We start from the raw sequence: 22,984 nt of genomic DNA on the forward strand, positions 1-22,984 counted from the left end.
AAAGTCAAGGATAGTTTCTGCACTAGACACTAAAGCAGGCTCGGCCAACTCCAGGCTTCAAGGGCTGGTGTCCTGCAGGTTTTAGATATCACCCTGGGTCTACACACCTGAATCAAATGATTACTTCATTACCAGGCCTCTGGAGAACTTCAAGACATGTTGAGGAGGCAATTTAGCCATTTAAATCAGCTGTGATGGATCAAGGACACATCTAAAACCTGCAGGACACCGGCCCTTGAGGCTTGGGTTTGGACACCATTGCTATAAAGGATGGATACAGCTCTAATGATGTCACCCACTGGTTTCTGAGATCCAATTCTTAAGTCTCAACAAGAACATTTCCACCACCTTGGTTGCAAAAACGCTAACAAGGTGTACATCGTACCGAGGAAGGGTGGTTCTAACTGTTAAATCGCATGCTCAAATGACTTGGGATTGACAACAATTGTACGAAAATCCTCCTTTTTAAAACTTTTTTTTAAATTAAATTCAACATGACCCAAAACAAGTGACTGAGCCCATGAAATCAGCAGGAGAGTGTTTACAGAGGTCAGGTCAGAAAGCAGTTTTCCCCCAAAACACAGCTATCGCCATCTGGTGGCCTTCAGATAGAACACAACTTTTTAGGAACTTCGGCGTTGGGTTTATTTTTTCAACCCAGAAGCTACGTCCATTATTATACTCTCTTCTGGTTTCCCCCTTCAAAAAGACTGACCAGTGAGTGATTGTATTTTATATATATTTATGTACTTATTAACTCATCCATCTGAAGACTAGAGTTAGCAGAGTTAAAGGCATGGCCAGTATGACTGACAGGTGTCACCACCACTGATTCAAGACACTAAGCTGGATTTCTTGATTCTGTTTGTGGTGTGGGGATTGCTTTCAGCACTTTGGTCAGTGGTTGCAGGGTTTGAAGTGTTTTATAAATTAAGCTGGCTAGGCTGTGCTTGGCCTTGCATCCATATAGTTTGAGGAACTACACATGCTTGATAACCAAAAGGCTAGCATTCGTTTATAACCATTACACTTCACCCCCTCCTCCAAACAAAAACCAGTGAGTGATTTCATGGTCCATCCTTTACATTCAAAGGTTTTTCCTCTAAACAGAACTAATTAAAAATGAATGTGTTTGAAAAACATTTCCGAAAAAGTCTCAAAGTCCGTTTTTGTGACAGTATTGAAAGAAAAAACAAAGTTCCACTTTGTTTTTGTAGACCATCAACTTCCCACATCTATATACCCACACATCTAGCTTAAACACAATTTTCATAACAGTGTAGCGGCAGTAAACAACTATAAACACAAAGACTGACAGCTTAAAGCATGAGAATGTGTTTCTGTCTGTGCATGTTGTAGTAGATGGAGGGATCCTGTCTGTGTTGTAAACACAGTGAAGCGCTGAGCTTAAACCATATAGGATTCATTCTTCGTAAAGCCTTTCTAAACCCCCCACCGCCGGATCAAAGCCTGTGTTGTGGGCTTGGTTTGTGACGCAGGGGGGTTACTTTTCTGGCCAACTGTTATTGTCCCTGAAAGTGCTAAGCCATGAGTGAGGCCTGTGTGGTGAATGCTGCTGCCAAGAGGAGTGTCTGAAATGTTTGTAGTCCTCCCTGCCATGTGTGCTGCGGATAAGGCAGAAGGCCTGGCTTTAAATTGGACGTGCATGTTGCATGACCTCACATTTGTCATGTCTGATTAAACCACACGAACCCCACATAAAAGCGAGCTCTTGCTTTAACACTAGAAGTCCCAGAGAAGAGCCATTTGGCTTTTCTACCTATAAAACCCACCATCGAGCCAAATGGCTGGTAGGCTTTTAGCTAATATCCTTAATCACCTGTGAACAGCTGCTTTTGTTATGTAAATAAGGTGGGGCCATGCTGAACCACTTGGAGTGGTTAGTTTCCTGAGCCACAAGGAAACTTGTGTTTCAGTTTGCCTTAGGGAGAAATCAACACACATGGGTGTATTTCCATTGTTGCTGAGATTTATTGATAAAACAGTACAAAAAAACAAAAATAAAAAAACAACCATTTGTACACATATTTACAAATAACAATAAAAAGTGAGTGAGTACATTTCAACATTTTCAGCAATCACTCACAATCCTGGCACTGCTATGGTATCTGTAGTCTGCATTTACCACATGTGTATCTGTAGCAGTGAACACATCGCACAGTGGCATGATTGTTCTTGCATTTGTGTTTGACCTGACATGTGGCTCTTTTTCCAGGGCTAGGTGTGGAGGGTTGTGTCCAAAGCAACTGTTCTTTTCTTGCCTTCTTCCCAGCCATATGAGAGTTAGCCAACTCTCTTGCAAACTCCACCAGGAAGTCCACCCGTCTTTCCTGCGTCCCGGTGCATGCTTGATACAGCACATGTGCATTCAGTGCTGCCATGTCAATCATGTTATAGAACACGGCAACTGGCCAGCGCCGCGTTCCTCTGCGGACCGTGTACTCCCGCACCATCTGGTCCATCACATCCACGCCACACTTTGTAGTGTTGTAAAGGGTGACAGTGTTTGGCTTCCTTTTGGTGGTGTTATCAGTCTGAACCACGCTGTGCATGCTGCAGTATATTGCAAGTAAACCTGACAAGTTTGGGATCAAGTTTTGGGTGGCCTGCGACCTAAAATCCAAGTACATTTGCAATGTCCTCCCATATCTTGGCAAGGACCCCAATCGTCCCAGTGGGGAGAGACTGTCTGAAAATGTAGTGATGAGGCTGATGGAACCATTCCTAGACAAGGGCAGAAATGTTACCACGGACAATTTCTTCACATCGCTATACACTTGCGCAAAAACTTCTTAGATGGAAAACCACCATCCTCGGCACAGTCAAAAAGATTCGCCGGGAAATTCCTCAATCCGCTAGATACAGAGATCGCAATGAATTCACCACTCAGGTAGGCTGCAGGTCTTTTGTGGTTCTATGTTTATTTGTTTCATTGTGTGTAAAAGTGCTATGGAAATAACAATTTATCTTATTTCTTAGGTGTTTTCAACCTCTGCTGCCATGCTGACGGCGTATGCGGCCAAACGGAAGAAGACAGTCTATATTCTTAGCAGCATGCACAGCGTGGTTCAGACTGATAACACCACCAAAAGGAAGCCAAACACTGTCGCACTTTACAACACCACACAGTGTGGCGTGGATGTGATGGACCAGATGGTGCGGGAGTACACGGTCCTATAACATGATTGACATGGCAGCACTGAATGCACATGTGCTGTATCAAGCATGCACCGGGACGCAGGAAAGACGGGTGGACTTCCTGGTGGAGTTTGCAAGAGAGTTGGCTTACTCTCATATGGCTGGGAAGAAGGCAAGAAAAGAACAGTTGCTTCGGACACAACCCTCCACACCTAGCCCTGGAAAAAGAGCCAGGTCAAACACAAATGCAAGAACAATCATGCCACTGTGCAATGTGTTCACTGCTACAGATACACATGTGGTAAATGCAGACTACAGATACCATGGCAGTGCCAGGATTGTGAGTGATTGAAATGTACTCACTCACTTTTTATTATTATCTGTAAATATGTGTACAAATGGTTGTTTTTGTAGAAATATTTTTTGGTTTTTTTGTACTGTTTTTATCAATAAATCTTTTGGAGATTTATTTTCCTGGATGATTGAGAATGCATCAAGACGAACACAAAATGAAGTTCACAGCTTTTAGCAGTTCCCCCTCCCCACACACAAACAAAGAGGCAGTTTGCAGTTAGAAATCCGCAATCATTCACACACCCCCACTCCCCTCCACAATTCTCAGGTAACGACCCAATTTACATATGAATTGATGCTAACAGACTAGCCAAGTTAGCTTCCACTTGGCTGACAGAGGGTTAGAAAAGCCTGGGACTTCTAGTGTTAATATAGATAACAAAATACAACGCTGACTGCCCCCTGCTGGCCTCTTTTCTCCACAGTCACCAAATGGCAGAATTGTTTAAGGAAAGACAAAAGTTTCTGACTTAGTGGCGGAACTCATGAACATGTTGCTCTCTATGCAAATGTTAGGAAGCCACATGGTTAGAGGCTCAGACTGTACACATAGCAATGCTGCTTTAAATAAACACTAGAGGACCAGGTTCTATTACTGTGGCCTATTTCACGGTCAAATATGACCACAGAACAACTAGATATAAAGATGATAAAAACAAAACAACAATAAAACAAAAAAAGAATGACACTGGACACCAACCTGAGACTTCTGGGTCAAAGCCCAAACCTTTGTAAAGTTTCTGTTTCAGCATTTTTCACCATTTTCACCCAATAAGATGTTAACCTTCACTGTGAGTGCTTAAATTATTCTGCACAATCAAAACAAAAAGTGTGTTAAACAGAACACAGTAACCACCAGTCACTAGGGGAAAATGTGTATTCCCCGACTGGTTGGCTAGTTGTTGCTGGAGGAAATCTGTCAAAGAGGGTGCTGAACCAAAAACCTTTTTGTAATTGCTTTAATTGCTCGTAGGCTTCCATAGTTCAACATAAAGGGCACGAAAGATGGTGCGTTTTCTGCAAACACTCACCTTTTATACTCCGAGCTGTGGGGAATCTGGAGAAAGTGCAGCACAAACCAAAAACAGAGAATGTTCACCTTCAAAGTAAAAGCTCTGTCTTACCGCTTCTACCAAAACACTTCAAAATGGGCAACTTTGTTTTGGGTTTACATTTCACAGCTTTAATTACGCTGCTCAAGCAGTTTGCAAGCGACTGCAGAGAACTTGACAACTTCCATGCAAACTACTGATAATCACAACAACCTTCTAGCAAGGAAAGCAATCACATAGATGTTCTCAGTGCAGCACAATATACACCTGTATGCAACCAATTTCTCCTACCGACAGCCAGCATCCATCTACCAGCCAGTCATGGATTACACACTTTTCCCTAGTAAGAGGCCAGGTGGTCACTGACTGGTTTCTAGTCCTGTACACCATTTACACCAGTTTCACCAGTTTTTCAGTCAAAATGCATGAAAGGACAAACATTTACAAACAAATTCTCTCAAAGGTGCAGTCATTTTTTTAAACTTTATTTAATAGGAAAATAGATTACTCTGCAATCGGTCACAGTAATAATACAGCAACTACCTGTGCCTTCACAGAAGTGGATGTCAAAGATGTTACCAGGTACGCAAAGACACCAAACGCAGCAGGTATACTGGGGACTTAAGAAAACAGAACTGTTGACTACAGCTGACAGCTAGCGGTGAAATTTTACACACTGCAATTTTATACGCTATCTATAAACAAATGAAACTATAATAACAACATATTATTCCTGAGAGTTCCAGTTTAAATTCAGATCTTACTTTCATTGACGCCATTTGTTTCCCTTGCACGTGCTGTCACACTTCTAGAAAGTCATAAATGCAGGAGTGTTTGCAGCCTCCACCCTTTAGCCTTAAGATTTATACACTGATGACACTGAAAAATAGATTTCAGTTACTGCACTGTTTAAAAATGAGGCTAAGATTACCAGCAGACCTTATAGAAGTAAAAAAAATTTGTGTGTATTTGTCTGTGTGTGGTGGTTGTGGCGAGGACACCCTGCCTGTCAGCCTTAGATGTGATACACCCTCTGAACATGGAGCTGCATTTCTTCGCAGCACCCACTGTAACCCATGGCGATGGCGAGCCTGCCCAGCAGCCAGGCATTATGCAAATGTAAATCATGCTTGACTGGCCACAAGACTGTGTGTGTGTCCATCGCATGGCTTCACATTTCACCCAAACTTTATTGGTGCCAGTGGTCCTTTTGTCTGCTTTAATTGAATTAACTTCCCAGAAACAGACCTTGCTGCAGGAAAGCGATGGGACGTAGCACAGCCATCAACCCGGCATGGGAGCTTTTAACTATGTTTACACTGGAATCATTTCATTCTTCTGAAGGAAAGGGGGGGAGGGGGGAGGGGTCTCTTTTACTTCATATAACTTGGTAATTCTTATTTTTAGGAGCTACATGACACATATGTCACACAGTCACAAAGCAAATGCACCATCACCACCATCAGACTCACTCCCTGTGCTTGGAAAGAAGAAGAAGAAAAAAAAAAAAAAAAGGTAATTTAAGCTCCTGAAAAATTCTTTCCTCAATCAGCTTGCTGGCTTTACAAATGCATTCCTGCATGAACAAACTATTTTCTGCCAAAGTCAGAAGAATTTATTGTTGTTTCACAGGACATTTTTGTCTCTGCTCCTCTCACTGGTTTGCAGTGGGTGGGGCTCGCTTAGCCTAACTGTCGTCACATGTTCCTGCACATCAATCAACATTTAGCAGCATAAAGTAAATCAAATCTGACTAAACCACAGCCACATAAATTAGCCTTGTTTTTAGGTTAATAGACGTAGAGGAATGTCACAAATTGAGTGCCAAAAAAATAAAATAAAATAAAATCAACACACCTTAAGTAACACTTTAATTTATGGTAATTATTCCTCAATTTGAAGCTATGGGCATTTGTGTGTAATTACGTGAGTAAGTCTCAGTTTAAGGTACAAAAACAGTTAATGGCAATGTCCCCATCTGCTGGTTAAAAAGCACAGCACCATTAAACCCACATTGAGGAGACCTGAGCTCCACTTTGAAGGGTCTGAAAATCTTCAGATAAAATGCATCACTCTGCTGTTGTTTTGACTACAAGTCGCTGTCTGAAAGGAGGAATGCGTTCATCCTTTCTTCTTTCACTTTGACTGCGGACAAAGTGGCGTGGTGTCCCACCCAGATGCCAAGCAAACAGCGTCACATGGTTTCCTCTGGCAGATAAAAGGGTTGTGGAAGTCCAAATGTTTGGCCAGTGTCTAAGATAATGTAGCGCAAACAGGTTTCTGCCATCTCTATGTGTTTGATTTATGCAGACTCGCAGGCGTGAATGGACTTGAATTCTGCAGGGTGATCTACGGTGGCATTTCAGTTAGATGTGCATCAAACAGCAAATGACGCTGGCTCTGACTCAAATGGATATAAAGCACCCAAAACTTTTCCCCCCTACACAGAAAAGTCATTTTGTGTCAAAAGAAACGCATTCATTCAAAGAGTCAACAGGGAAGTTCAGGAAGAAAGGCCTGTCCCACTTTTCAGGCTGCTCATTAACTGGCAGAGCATGCGGTTGCTGTCGGGAGTTTCTTTCTCCAGATCTGTTCAGGTCAAACACATTGTGAATTCAGCCAAACAACACTAGGGACTGTTGAGATTTGGGCTTACAGCCCTCAGGTCCCTCCTGTTATCCACCTTCACATTAATTTCATCACTCCTGGGAGGCAGGAATAGCCAAAAATGTTTCTTTATAACTCACATAACGTACATTTTCATGTTAATGTAGTCTGGTATGTAACAATGATTTAACAAGCTACAAAATTTACTTAAAAAAGAAAAGCTTGAAAGTGTAATATGCTAAAACATGCTTTTCCCAAAAATAAAATTCACAGTTAAGAAATAAAAATGGCATGTTTTTATTTCTGCAGAAATTTCACTTCTTGTCAAATGAACAACTGATCCATCTGCTTTCTGGAGTCTATCCCAGCTTTCATATGGAGAGAGGCGGGGTCTCTTCCTGTGATTGACAGGTCGCTCCCACAGACTACAACACCTGCTCACATTTACACCTACAGCTGATTTAAAATCACCACTTAACCAAAGATGCACGTCCTTGGACTGTGGAAGAACATCAGAGTGCCCGAGGAGAGCCTGCAAACTACAAACAAAGGCTTCAGCTGATGATCAGATTGAAACCCTCAAACCCAGACGTCTTTGCTGTGATGGAGCAGTAACGCCAGCACCACCACCTCAATGATTAGTACTCTGTTTCCAGTAATTGATGGTTTAATTTTAGTGGTATGGCTCAGTTGTGCGTCTCAAACAGTGTCACTGAACAGAGCAAGATTCAGTGACAACAGACTCTACAGTGAAGCAATGAAAGTATATAAATGATGGACACGGCCATTGAGACATCGAACGCTGATTAAGTCCTACTGTGAAGCTTGGGCCGTTTGGCCACCTTGATGTTTTAAAACCACACATGACAAACGAGAGGTGGATAAAAAATGTGCTTGCTTAATCCTTTTACTGGGGACTATAATTTACAAGCTGAACATCATGTTTGCATTTTGTGTTTGTTTTGTAGAAAGAATGCAGGTTTTAAACCTGTAAGTTATCTCCAGGCTTTATAGACAGTGTGTATTCAGAAACAGCATAAAAAAGGGGAGTTTGGGTTCCAAAGCAGCTTGCAGAGGAAGGCATCATGTGAACCATCAGCTAATGTAGGCTTTCTCTGAAATGCCTGAGCTTGACTTATTGCACTCTGTTGTATCATTTCATGGATGGATGAATAGTAGAAAGTTTAAGCATGTGTCACAGGAAACCGCGTTTTAAGAATTAAACTGCTGTCCCACAATTACCTGATTTAGAAAACAATTTTCAACTGTCTTTTCTTTTCTTTTTCAAAGGTGTGACTGCGTGCCCTGGGCCTCAGTTTTGGCAGCTCACCTCTTTTAGTCCATAAAAGACCCTGACATGCTGAGAGCTAATCCCAGAGTCTAAATTTAAGAATGCACATGTGTTAAAGGCTTGGCTACGGTGGAGCTTAGCAGTAATATAAGACAATAGCACAAAAGTGATCTCAGGAATGTGCCACAAAAGTGAAAGTGCAGAGAGAGGAATGCTATGCAGTGAGGCGATAAGTAACAGTGTCGCGGTGGAGGGAGCTGCTCGCTGATAATGCAGCCATTAAGGCAACTTGTTCAGCTTCATCTAAAACCATTTAAAGGCACTTTATCTAACAATAGACTGTTAAATTCATTATTGTTATCTGAGAAAAGAGGAGGCCAAGATTTCCCTGGAAGATAGCGTGCAGAAAGTTAACAGATTTAGCTTGTCTTTTTAACCCCAAAAATGTGATGCAATGTCACGTTGCTGCAATGATTAATTATCATTTACAATACAACTGCAACTGCAGACATACATCAGTCAAAATAAAGCACATTTAATGGCAGAATAACAGTTCAGGGCAATATAGTGCGAGTATAAGATGTGACTTAATACAACTGTTCTTATGTAACTGTGAGTCATTCTCATTATCCCATGTCAACAAGTACTATATTACTTGCATACCCAGAGTAATATTAGCCTCCAGTCGGAGTTGATACACAGACCTAACACTACAACACAATAAGGTAGAGGTATTCAGGCTATTTTCAGAGTCATGCCACAAAGCTGCCAAGGCAGATAGGCATGTAGGAGGCAAACAAGCAGCAGATTATGTTCTGAGAACGCCTGTGACTATCGTGATGTAAAACGAAGTGGGATTAAAGGGTAAAACCCCTCAATTTAGGTAATCCAATATGTCATTCTTTCAGTCTGGGAAACTCCATGAAGAATCAACGAAACCAGACCTGCATTAAAGCCAAATGCTTTTAGGCTTTTCCAGCCATCTGTATTCTTTTCCTCCTTTGCTTTGATGAGTGGGATGAAGCACAGTTGTCTTTGTCCCATACAAATAAAACAAGATGAATCAGGAGGCAATGGACAAAGAAACAAAACTTAGCCAATAATAATAAATATTTCAGTTGCTAAAATGTCCAGTTAAATACATACCGTTGTCATACTTAATTAAAAATAAAGGAAACCTGAGTCTAATATCCATAATGGATATTACAAGGGTGTTGCTTGAGTGGCACTGAATAGTTCTTTCTGAAGAGTTTCAGAGTGAGAAATGGAAGATAAAAGAGTGTCCTTCATGTCCTAAATGCATTAGAAACTTCATCCAGAGCATAAATGAGGCTTCAGCATTCTGTTTTAGGCTCAGTCAAACAGACCAAGGATTCTGAGATTTGTCCATTATGACATCGCTTTCCTTTTTGAAATGTAAGTTTTCTTCTTAGATAAACGTTTTCTTTCATATGCTTTGAAAGGTTAGCAACAGTAGCAAGTTTTACAACAGCATTTAAACTACAGTTCAAATGACATCATGCATCAAGATGTTTTATCATGCGCTGTTTAGGATGATATGAAGGGGTTATTCAACATGTTCTGTCAGATACCGCCAGCCTCACCGGGGTAAGCATAAGATGTTACAGGCTTTATATTCTGCAGTTGCATCGCTTGACTTTCATACACGGAGTAAATTTACGGACAAAAGTATTGGGACGCACAGTCACTTAATCTTTGAGTTGTTTGGGAATCAGAGGAAATCACCCATGTAAAAGTTACAGAGCGGGTTCAAGTGCTGCGGTGCAGAGAGCATAAAAGTCGCCAACGCTCTGCTGGCTCAGTAACTGCAGACCTCATCTGGCATTAACATCAGCACAGAAACTGTGTGTCGGCAGCTTCATGGCATGGGTTTCCATGGCCAAGCAGGTCCTGTAGGTGTAATATGTACATGCCCAGTACTTTTGTCTTTATAGTGCATTTTTAATTACCACGTATTTTCTACTTTAGCTTTTACTTGTTGGTTAGGTTAGGCACTAAAAACAGCTCTTTTGGAAATAAAATATTCTGACTTGTGACAGCGAATCTTCTGCAGACATCCACATGTGAAGACTGGGAAGCAAGCAATCCATGTTACCGCTACAACATGGCACAGACAAGTTGTGCTTAATGGCTGGAAACAAAACTGCCGTATCCAACCACCTGTAAATGCAAACAGGCTGGTTTATCATCATGTTAAATATTCAGCTATTGATCAGAATAACTTTGATTATGTTTTTTTGCATAATCGAGCAGCCTTATAAACACACCAATCCCCATTTACAGCCCTGCCTGCAGTAGACAAATTCAGCCAGAGTCAGGACAAGGATAGCGATCTAAAAGCATAAAAACATCTGCAGACACATTCCAATCATCTAGATATCATTTTAATCATCCCACCCTACACGTGTGAATCTAAATAGAATCACTATATTTTCAGCTTTAGTGTGAACACGGCCTTGGAGCCACCCTAAATAAACTCCCAGCCGGCTTATGTGACATAAATGCGCGGCATGTCGTCGTGGTCGTGTAGGGTTTCAGGCGCGTGTAACAAATGTGCAGCATCGGTCCAAGAGTGTGATTTAATTAAAGATTCCTTTGCCCTGCGCACGGGGTGGGACACGCCTGCTCTCATTAACAGGGATCAGGACAGGAACGTGAAACATGCAACTTTTTTCTCTTGGTTTTTTTTTTTTTTTTCTTCTTCTTCTTCTTCAAATGGCGGGCTATTGAGTTTCTGCTCACGTTCTACTAATAATAACTGCACAAGCTTTCACGACAGAACAATCTACCGTTGTCCCCTGTTGTTATATTGAGGGCTTTTTTTGTTACAGAAATATGGATAAAAACGCAGCTTGATGTGTTACATACTTTCTATATTTATTGGACACTTTATGGTGACGTTTCATTATGCCAATTGTGTTTTCTTGTTTGTTTTGTTTTTTTTACAGTCCAGAAACCACATTCCAGAGCAAATACCTATGAAATTCCTCCTAAGAGGAATGTGTAAGTGAGGAAACCTATTCTTTAAAAAAAAAAAAGAAAAGAAAAAAAAAGAAAGAAAGAAAAAAAGAAATGAAAACAGTAAAGGCAAACTAACAACAAAGATCTGCCTCAGCTTGTTACAAGCATTAGTGAGAAATGGAGAGAGGAAAAAAATCTGGGGTCTTTCTTCCTGTGTGTATTCAGAATAAATGCAGCATGTCAAAGGGGGGGATTTATTACGTCCCCAAAGAAAAACATTCTCCCGATGATGAAAACATGATTGGGCGACCTGGGCAGCCCAGCCTAACTTCTGCTCCACTGTCACAGTAATTACCCTTGGAGCCCTGTGGCATCCGACCTTGGCGAAAAGACCCCGGGAAAAGAGAGGAGGCACAAATATCAACAAAAGACACATTTTGAGGCAAAAAGGATGCGACCTGGGAGAGCCGAGCTGCCTGTCCGTCACTCGGAAGAGTTGTGAATGGCTACAAAAGCCCCCAGAGCGACACTTTGTGGGATTTCGACGTTGCCAAGAGCGAATGCCACATCGCCTTGCCAAGTATTAGGAGTGAAGACAAGAAAATCCACCCCCCTCAAACACACTCAAACACACACAAACACACACGTAAAGAAATATCAACAAAACTGGAGCATAAAGAGGCCACATTCACAGCTACAACAAAGCCATCGAAGCTGGATGGTATAAGACCAAACAGTGTGTATTATGTAGCACTGCTGCAACAAGGTCCGAGGCCGAGGTGGAAGTAAGATCTCAGCTTTACGTTCTAAGAAAAGAAGCAAACAACTGGGACTCTGGAGGGAAAATTTAGCTGCTCTCTGCTTTAATCTATTATTTCGACTGTCATTCTATCCACTGTGCTTTGCCAAGTGAATTAAAGACACTTTAAGAAGCTCATTTTGTATCCCTTTATCTTCTCGTTCCAGAGGCTTTGTGGCCAACGTCACGCATCGCTGCATCAGTAATGTCCTGAAAGGGTATTTGGAAAAGAAATATCCGCTCATCGGATTCACACATCCTCTGCCTGCAAGGCTTTGAAAGTAGAAAGCTGTTTGACTCCCAAAAGAAAGAAAAAGTCAAAAGTCGGATAATTACACGCCTGCTGTTGACATAAAAACTTTTTGATGTGCGTGCATTAATACTACATTTGATATTTAACAGCAAATAGTTATGATTTGCTATTATTAAAACAAATCTTTCCTCCTGCTTCATATCTGAACAAAACGTTTACATGCAAGATGGATATACAAGTCAATTTTGTAAATTATGGTCACTCTAAACCAGGAGTTTCAAACATAAGGCCCGGGGACCAGAATCAGCCCAGAAAAGAGTCCTATGAAAACATGAAGGAGGGCAAAAAATTTGGGGATGGATGACCATCATGTATGACTGTAAGCCAGTCTGTTTCATTCACGCACACAGGCAAATAGTCACGTGCACACTCACAGCCACATCCTAACATTCATCAACTCTAATTTTAAACGTTCATAACAACAGACCTAATCAGACGCTTATCTTAAAGAACCTAACAAATGCAAAATGGCTAAAGCCACAGCTATCATACCAGAGCTAGATACAAATCAGCAGCCTCGGTATAAGCAAAGGATCAAAGCAGTTGTAAGAAAAATCATGGAGATGAGTGAAAAAGAGAGAAGGGCTGATATCCTGTTATTGTAGTAACGAGAACATACCTGTCTAGCGAAACTGTTTGTTAAATAAAACTACTGCACCTGGTTTTGTTTTGGTGTACAGCAACTCATTGTCATTGCATTCATTGTACTAATTTCAAGAAGCAGAGTGCTTTAGAAAATCCTGAAAGCTAAAAATTTCATTTATTTTATTCCATTATTCAAAATATTATTGGCATTTTGCATTGAATAAATTTTCTTTAGTTTATTCTCTTTTTTAACTGTTGAAGAGGTTCTGCTATTTAGAAAAGCTGACAGAATTGAACATGTACTACTGTAGTTGAGTGTCCGACATGTCTTTCTCTTATTTCCTTTCTTTAGTTTCTTCCTCTCCTTTAATAATTTCCTTCCATCTCTCCAACTACCTCAAATTTGTCCTTCCTGTCGAGCACCATAATGTTAAAAACCGGGTGTCCAGATACAACCAAATGAACAAACACCAGTTTTCATTGGAAAAGTTCACAAATCCAGGCCTGAAAATGATGCCAGAGATTGCATTAGCCAAATGTTTTCTGCTAATAATAAAATAAAAAAAAAAATAAAAAAAAATCAAGGCTGTCCGCCACTTTGACAGATTAACATACTGAGGATCTACTGTAACACGAAACACTGATAGAATATAAATGTATTAATTTGTTACCAGTGGTAACACATCAGGTTAGGAGTGCGGCCAGTAGCATGCTCACTCTTTCCAGACATTGACAGTATTGCATTATGAATTTGTTGCCAGGGACAGATCATCAACTCGAAGACCTCCTGACTCATGGTATTCATTGCAAAGTTTATTGGATTGTTGATAAAGATGCAAAGAGACAGATAGTCATTCAAAGTGCCTCATTTGAGGGGAACAGATTCACTATATCAAGATTCGCTATATGAGATGAGACAGCCTTATTTAGTCCCAGAGACGGGAATTTCACATATCAGGATAAACTTACTGCCTTTGTTATCTTCTGATCTAAAACCTTTGCATAACAACTTGAAGTCAAAGACAATAAATCATTCAGTCCAGATTGTCACATGCTCCATTGAAAGCTTGCAGCATCACACCAAAATGTCTGCAAGAGGTTAAATTCCTGTGTGCACAGGCATTAAAAAGGGAAAATGATGGGGGTTAACTTTTGCTGAGACATCACGCCCTTTTCCCGGTCAAGTACACAGTGGGCACCTCTCCACAGAGGAACACACAGACAGGGTCTTGTTCTGCAGCCCATGTGCAGGTCAGTGCCGGCAGGTAGGAGTGAAATGATAGGCCTCCCCAGAGACACAGCACAGAGGACACACTGTTTCCCACAGCGAATGCATCCACTGGAATGCAATATGGGGCAGCAGGTAACTCTCAGTTCACCGCATACCTTTATCGAAAACCTTCAAATGCCAGGAAAGCCCCCGCCTGCCATCTGACACTTTGGTGGGAATTCAGAAATAGGGGAGTTTGAGAGCAGCACCTGACAGGCATCAAAATGAAATGAGGATTCATTTCTTAAGGAAGGAACAGTCCAGCATATTACTGGTGTCAGACTGGCTGAAACATACTAACACAACCTTGTTTCCCATTTTAAAAAGTAGTTATGAAAGTCCTATAGACAAGTCTGGATTCACAGAAAAATGTACTGATTTAAATGCAGAAGGAAAATCTGAATGAAAATGTGCTAAATGTCAAATCCAACACTGAAATTTCATTGTAATTCAGTTTAATTGTCACATCTTTAATCTAACTCTAAGAGGAAGACAAAAGCCAGACAAGGGATGAGATTTTCAGCATTCCTTGACTTCACCAGTTAACATGAAAACAACAGCAGCACTGACCACGAAGAGCGTCGGTACAGCATCAGCAACCAACATCCAGTTAAAGCCTTCTTTAAAACAGCAGTTAATTCATAAGTTAACATAACTCTGATCAAACCAAATAATGGGAAACTTTAAAGGAAAATATAAGACAACAGTACAAACTAGTACAAACCAGAGGGGGAAAAAAACCAAAAACCAAACAAACATGCGAACATTTAGGTACAAAAATAGGCAAAAAAAAAAACCCATCAGCATACATTTTAATGCATTTCTTGAAAGGTTTACCAAAGGCAACATTTTGATGAGAATTTGGACTGGAGATAAAAAAAAAAAAAAAAGTATGCCATCTTTTTCCATTCCCTTTTTACAGGAATAAATATCTATCATTAGTTCCAAATCATTCCTTACCCCTGCAGGGTGGGAGTGACATCCACCACACACCTTTCTAGAGCAGCGGGTAATCAATGCTGCCCCTGCTCGGTCATAGAGCTCACAGAGCAGGGATGTAGTACAACGTTACCCCAAGAATTTAGAACCACTGGTTTGCCAGGTAATCTTAGCCGAGCTAACTACTGTACCAAGTGGGCTTTGTGATATTCCTTACACATTCCTTTTGTCAGCCACTGGTTTGTGGGCTCTCCAAAAACATAAAATAAAATAAATCAAGTTGAATATTTTAACAATCAATCAATCTTCTTCATTTTTTCCCCTGTTTTGACTGAGAAACTGGAGACACTGTGCAGGTCAGCACAGTAAGAACTCCTCCACCAAAAAATACCCCACTTTTTCATGCAGTTTACAAATGAACATCATACTGTTGTAAATTAGACCTCAAACTAGCAAGTAAGACCATAAACTCATTTTAATGAGATCATAAATCAATTGACAAGCAGGATGTTTTTCTCAAAGACCTTTATACGTTACACTTTTTACTACAGCCAGTGAGTGACCTCCTGCTGGGCAATTCAGAAAACGCTGGTTTAAGTGCACTTTCATCCCTCCATCATTTTTCAGCTAGTCAACATAACACGGAGGGAGGCTTTTGTCCACAAGATCTGTTTAGAAGAATTAAAATACATCTGTGAGGTGAAAAACAGTTTCTTGTGGCTGCCTCCATTCTTTCACAAATGACCTCCTAGTTTCCTCTGTCATTCAACAGATTAGTGGGTTCAGCCCTGCATGGCTAATGTCCAGATCTCCAGAGGTGCACGACTCCACGGCTGGCCTCCTCAGCTCCTACCACATCCTACAGTGTAGGCTGTGAACTGGCAGGAACTTGCCAGAGACGGGCTTTATGGTCAAAAATACCCACTAACTTCTTAGTCAGCAGCATTGTACGCAGGTACCACCCAATAAAAATTAGTTCATGCCCCAACCACATGAGCGCTAATGGTCTGGGCTTAAGAAAACACCTCTCCCAATCCTAAATTATATCCAAACCTACTTCGGTCCGGTCTGAAAAAGTTATTCACCTCCTGAGGTTGTGCCGCAAAACAATGATCTCAAACACACCAGCAAGTCCACCTCTGACTGGCTCAAAAACAAAACGAAGATTTTGGAGTGACCTCAATCCAATTGAGATGCTGTGGGATGACCTTCATGTTCAAAACCTCTCCTGAATTAAAGAACAGTGAGCCAAATTTCCATCGCAGAGATGTGAAAGACTCACTGCCAGCTGTCACAGTTCTGAGGTTTCATTTATATGAGCGATATGTTTTCCTTCTGAATGTATAACTTGGAGTAGAATGATCAGTAATTTAACAAATCGTCAAGATCATTTCTGTTTCTGCTTTAAGCTAACTGTTCCAGTTATCTGGACCTACACAACCAAACCAGAGCTGATTTGTGTATAGAACTGTAAGGCAGAGCTGCTCTGAGGGCAGGAGCTAAAACAAACTGTTCATTGCCTGCCTGGGCAGCCAAAGTACACAGCAGCACCAGCGCAGAAAGTCAACTGAAGCCAGATTTCTCCAGGATGTTGGGGGACCGAACACAGGCCAGACATTAGTGGATTCTGGGCTTTAATAAAACAGGTAAGCAGACTTGCCTGTTTTATAACAAAAAAGCATGAACCCAGCTGTTCCCATTCAGCACTAGTAGTCAGAAATACATTGATTTATCTTTTAAACACCCCAATCTTAGTACTAGTGCTCAGCCTTTGGCAACATGTATCAACTTTCATGCTAACAACAAACAAAGCACACTTTGTTTACATGCAAATGTGCAGGCTGTATGTACCCGATGTATGTTTAAAAAACAAACAAACAAAAAAACACCAATTGTGCATGGAATTCATTTACAGAGCAACTTTATTTTGATTCCAGCGTAAAGTATTTAAATTGCCTCTTTGGCCATCTACCACTGCAATGCTCAATTTACTGCCAGCTTATCTGGTGTGCATGGCACGTGCCACCAAACAATAACCCACTTGTCAAAGCAGCATACATAGCAATAGACCTTGCAATGGAGTCATGTTTCTCTCCACGTGACGAATCCACTCTTAATATACCCACATGGCTTGGTCTGCTAAGTATCTCTGAGGGTGTGCCCTGGCTGGCTTCACAAAAAGCATATTTTAAAAGGCAGGGCAATTACAAGGACAAAATAGCCTACAAATAGATGTGGATTTCCTCCAGTTTAAGTTGAGGTGTAGACACTTGTGCAAGTTAACTGACCTTTGTGCAGTCTGTTTCATGAACATATGGAGCCAAAGGAGAGGAAACAACTAAAGAAAGGAAAGAAGAGAAAGACATGTAGGACACACAACTACAGTAATATATGTTCAATTCTGTCAGCTTTTTTCAATAGCAGAACCTCTTCAACAGTTAAAAAAAGAGAATAAACCAAGATAATGTTTTGTTGTAGAACTGCTTTTTTACATCAGCTGCTCACCACTTGTCACCAGGAATTCAATTGGCTATTCTGAGCTGGAGGCAGCTTGCCAAAGTTTTATATGATGTGGTTACTTTAGCACTTGCTTCTGGGATTCAGTCAAACTGAAAGGGTTGGTGCTAGCTTGGATCAGCAGGAGAAAAGCTCTGCCATGATTGGTCATTCAGCTGTTAGACGGCTCTTGATATCTAGCCTTACCTGACAAGAACTTTTTACAGTTTGCTCCACAGACTATATGGAGGCACCCTTTGGTTTCTGAAGACCATGTTTTGCGCTTTGCCTTTAGTATTTTGACCAGCACCATGTTGTATATTTTGGAGACAAAAGCTTAGCTATCATGCTGGATTTACAGTGGTGTGAAAAAGTGTTTGCCCCCCTTCCTGAGTTCCTATTTTCTGTGTGTTTGTCAACTTAAAATATTTCAGATCATCAAAGAAATTTAAATATTAAACAAAAATGACACAAATAAACACAAAATACAATTTATAAATGAAGGTGTAGGCAACTCCAGAGTCTTCATTTTGTTTTTTCTTAAGCCATTCAGAGGTGGACTTGCTGGTGTGTTTTGGATCATTGTCCTGTTGCAGAACCCAGGTGCGCTTCAGCTTGAGGTCACAAACACATGGCAGGACATTGTCCTTCAGGATGTTTTGGTAGAGAACAGAATTCATGGTCTATTTACCGCAGCAAGTCTTCCACGTCCTGAGGCAGCAAAACAGCCCCAGACCATCACACTACCACCACTATATTTTACTGTTGGTTTGACATTCCTTTTCTGAAATGCTGTGTTACCTTTACACCAGACATTATTGGACACACACCTTCCAAAAAGTTCAACTTTTGTCTCGTCAGTTTCCCAAAACTCTTGGAGATCATCAAGATGTTTTCTGGCAAAACGAAATGTTTATGTTGCTTCAGCTCAGCAGTGGTTTTAGTCTTGGAACTTTGCCATGCAGGCCATTTTTGCCCAATCTCTTTCTTATGGTGGAGTCATGAAAAATGACCTTAACTGAGGCAAGTGAGGGCTGCAGTTATTTGGATGTTGTTCTGGGATTAAAAGTAGAGCTTTTTTTCCAATAAGTTGAAAACCTACCATGACTACTCCCTCCCTCACTGAGTTTCGGTCAAATCTCACCAATAATCTAGAAGGAGTAGCAATTCTTGCAGATCTTAGACTTCCACTGAATAAGCTCATCGGTCCTTAAGCTAAAGAAATCACAGTTTATGTTGTTTTTGATGGATCCCTCTGCCAATCATCTGTCGGTGCATGTGTTCCCACTGCACCACAGCACCTAGCAGCAAAACACACAGACTCTTCCTGAATCTCAGGTCCCCCTCATCTAGATCAAAGTCTTGATTTTATGGTTTGTTGGATCATTATCGCTCTTCAAAGTTCGGTGCCTTGAGCTTCCCTGAGCACTGCTGACAGGTGTAGCCAAAACTATCTTCTTCATAAGGAAAACAAACCACAAGCATCACACGTAAAGTAATCTGTGTGCACCTGAGTACACCACCAACGCACACATAGACATGAAAAGGAAAACAAATGGTATGCAAAGAACCCTCTGGGAAGCAAAGGTGTTCAACACAAAGGTCGACAGCTTTTAGTCCGGTTTACAGCTTAAAGTGCTTGTTAACCACGTTTCTCTTTAACACTCAAGCAAAACTAACTAAGGAAGAGCAGAATTTCAGAGATGGACACTTTTAAAACTTCTTCTTCACCGCTCCTTCAAGCGACTGCTGATTGTTTACACTCAGCATGATTGACACTTGGCTACCTCATTTGAGTGACTATTTTAAACACTTTAGTACCACTTCATTACTGGAACCACAGCTCTGCTGGCAGAGTCAGGGCATTCATTTCCCGCAGCTCTTAGTGCGCCCACAGCCCTACACGCCTCAGTGCCAGCTGCTTGTCTGCGCCACCGGCAGCTCAGCGCATCCAGGAAAAGTCACCCGAGATGCTCTAAAAATGTGTCTGCAGTGTTACCTCCAAGCAGCACAGGATTACACTGGTTAATATAAAGTATATGTCTGAGCTATGGTGGGCAATAGATGCCTATTATTTAAGAGATTAAAGGATTTTCCTTCCACAGTACTGATGCACATGGTGTCATCTGGTGATTCCCCACCAGGGCTGCAGTTGCAGCATGTTAGATGGAAAGATTGTTGAATAGTCTGAATTTAAGAAAATAAATCAAAAAGCACAAATAAGTGATTGACAGAAGAATGCCACATGCACTACAAGGCATAGGTTACAACACAGTGGCAACTTTTGGGACACCATCACAGGAATTTGGAGTTAGCCTCTGCCTCTTTCTTTTTAGTTTAATTCAGGTGTTTTTCCAAGATTTCCAAAATGATCCCACTTCTCTCTTCTTCCTTGTTTTGAAAGAATGGAAATAAATGGAAATAACACAGACTTGATGAAGCACTGTTTTTAAAAAAGTACAAATTACAACAAAGAACATTTCATTGTCTGTTACTGAGAGAGTCCTGAGAAAGTCACATGGATACTGCACCTGCACACGAAACATCTGCTTTCACTTCGAAGTGTGGTTGGTAAACACACAGCAGAGCAGACATGGAGCTGGAGGACTTTATCAGCCACTTCTACTTAAAGCTAGCTGGCTTTAAACAGCACTTAATGTTGGGGAACCTCCATCTGAATGCTTAATTCGAGCAAAAGTGTGTAGAAATACACACATCAAATCCAGTCTGGCCCCAACACCCTCTCAGATACTCAGGAAACGCCACACAATAGCAAGTACGAGATGAGCGTAATTATTCACTTTGTTAGTAGCAAAAACAAAATGAAACAGCATTCATGGAAATTAAGTTCAGGTTTGTAAACTTTCATGACATTTTTTGAAAAGCACATAAGATACCTTAGCAATAAAAACCAAGAAGAAAGAAAGTAATGATAATGACTGGGAACATATTAGACATATTGTAAAAGCCGAAATGGAAGTGGACCAAAGCTGGTGCACTGGACATGATCGTAATACATACATCTAAAGTAGAAAATATCACAGAATCTGAATTGCAGATGTTGTTTGTGCCAGAGAAGTCCAGATGCCCTAAAGCTTGTCACTTTATTTCAACCTGTGTGTCTCCACAAATACAGTGTAGCTGAGGCTAGGTCCTTGCCGAAGCAAAAAACTGGTGTCTGAGTGGAAAATAAGGAGTGGACCCATGGGAGTAACTCATGTCTCTGAGCTAGCAATCCACTGGATTGATAGGTACTGAACTGACAGGCAAGCATCCCAGTTACTAATTTCACGAGTCATCTTGCAGTGTTATATTCTTGGCAGATTAAAGCCAAAACTCGCACCATTATTTAAACAGAGACTTCTCAGAGAGTGGGAGGCTCTAAGGACCAGAGTGGAAAGAAATCTAAGTTGGTTGTTTTTCCAGCGAAACTGGAACTACTCCTTACCATCAAGGGCACCTAGCAAAGCCTTAAATGACCTTTTGAACATCTCTCTCAGCCAGCAGGCTCTGCAGAAGCAGAATACCTCCAACGTTATTTGTTCCTTTTAATTGATTTTCTCAATAAACTTAAAATTTTGTCTCCACTCTATGGATCCAGGACATCATACAATTTATGTTGAGACCTGACACATGAGCCACAACAAAGGTTTTAGAAACACAGGCTGATGTAAACAGCTGCCAGCAGCACTTCAGGAGGTCGAGAAAGAAGCAGTGTGTATCATACCGGCACAAGCATGCATTTATCCACACATCTGCAGGCTGCACAGGGGTATAAGAATGTGCATCAAAACATGATCACAAGGGAGCACAGAGGTCTTGATTTGCCAGATTCTGATTGCAGAAATGCAAAATTTATGAACAAATACAAAGAAAGAGGAAAAAGACTGTTAAATAACTCCTACCCTTGGAGCAAGAAGCACCTTTTGAGCTTATCTGTAGGGCTACAGGTTAGAAATATCTGATCACAGCATAAAAAGATTAGAAAAGGGAAGTAAAATTGCAAATAAAGATGATGACATGGGCCTGTGATCTTGAAAGTAACTAAAATGTATCATAAGTGCAAAAGCTGGATCAGATTATTTTGATCACACTATAGGTCTGGTAAGTTAGACTCCTCAAGATTAACTTCACACATACAGTACTTTATGAATGACCTTCAAAACATTCCTCTGAGAACGATCAGGTACAAAGACTGGACTGAAAAAGAGCCGCAGCCAGTGTCCAAAGAAAAACTTTGAAAGACCTTCAGAAAGCCTGGAAGAAATGATGGGTGGCTTAAGACTTTTGCGCAGCACTATAGCTCATTGTAAGCAGAGAGCCTAAAACCATATAAACTTTTGGGGGGTCGGAGTTTGGAAAACTTCCTGATTACCTCTAAATTACACCAAACCAACCGGAGGCTGTTCGCAGCTGCAGTTTGGCATCGGGACTGATCTTCAAAGACAGCCTACAGCTCAAAGTTGATTTTCCTGTCAGAGAGGTGCTGAGAGGTGGGTAGTTTATCTGCTCAGAGCGGCTGAAAGACTGACTCAAACATATGTAAAAGTGTTGAAATGATGCGACACAGGTCACGGCCACGCTAACTTGATTTAAACTTGACTCTTTACGCTGAGCTACTCTGAAGGATCCACCACCGCAGACACAGCAGAGGGTAAGAGGAAGAAAGTTTAAATTATTTCCATGACATCACCACAGGTAGCTCCTTTGATGCGTGTTTTTGTCGTGGACTAAAAGCATGACTGAACTTGGACTTTTCAGAGTTGCCCTTGGCATCCATTGTAGTGAATGGTTTACCTCATTTCCTCCCAGGAGCAGTGTTTGAATGCCTGATGTCAACGCAGGAATTAGACACACACTAAACCTGGATTGATGCTCGTGAGCAGGCTGTTTCTTGTTCATTTAACGAGCACTGGATATATCCTGCTCTCACTGAGTGACTTATTGCTGGAGAGAATCTGATGTTGCCTGCAATCGACTTTAGCAAGCGGAACCAAAGGTCGATAAGTCTTATGTCCTACATAAAGAAAGTCAGCTGGCTTATGTACCACACACGCGTAAGCAAATAAACAAACCGAGCCTGCAGCGAAAACAACCTGAACAAACGCGCAGGCAAGCCCCGTCTGCTCTTTTCGTT

The 22,984-nt window shown here is 41.2% G+C and overlaps 1 protein-coding gene across 2 annotated transcripts in view; it reads right to left on the reverse strand.

Moving 5' to 3' along the window:
• Positions 1–22,984, reverse strand: part of tns1b (tensin 1b) — a 190,807-nt gene that overhangs the window by 167,406 nt on the left and 417 nt on the right. Inside the window, exon 1 of one of the 2 annotated variants that reach the window (XM_025903848.1) lies at positions 17,640–17,684. The exons of the other annotated variant lie outside the window; for it this stretch is intronic. The gene's annotated coding sequence lies outside the window, so the exon portion shown is untranslated. Of the gene's footprint in view, positions 1–17,639; positions 17,685–22,984 lie in introns of those variants that run through there. 2 annotated transcript variants of the gene reach the window in all.

Source organism: Oreochromis niloticus, linkage group LG16 (genome assembly GCF_001858045.2).
Source record: "Oreochromis niloticus isolate F11D_XX linkage group LG16, O_niloticus_UMD_NMBU, whole genome shotgun sequence".
In the NCBI taxonomy this organism is placed as follows: Eukaryota; Metazoa; Chordata; class Actinopteri; order Cichliformes; family Cichlidae; genus Oreochromis; species Oreochromis niloticus.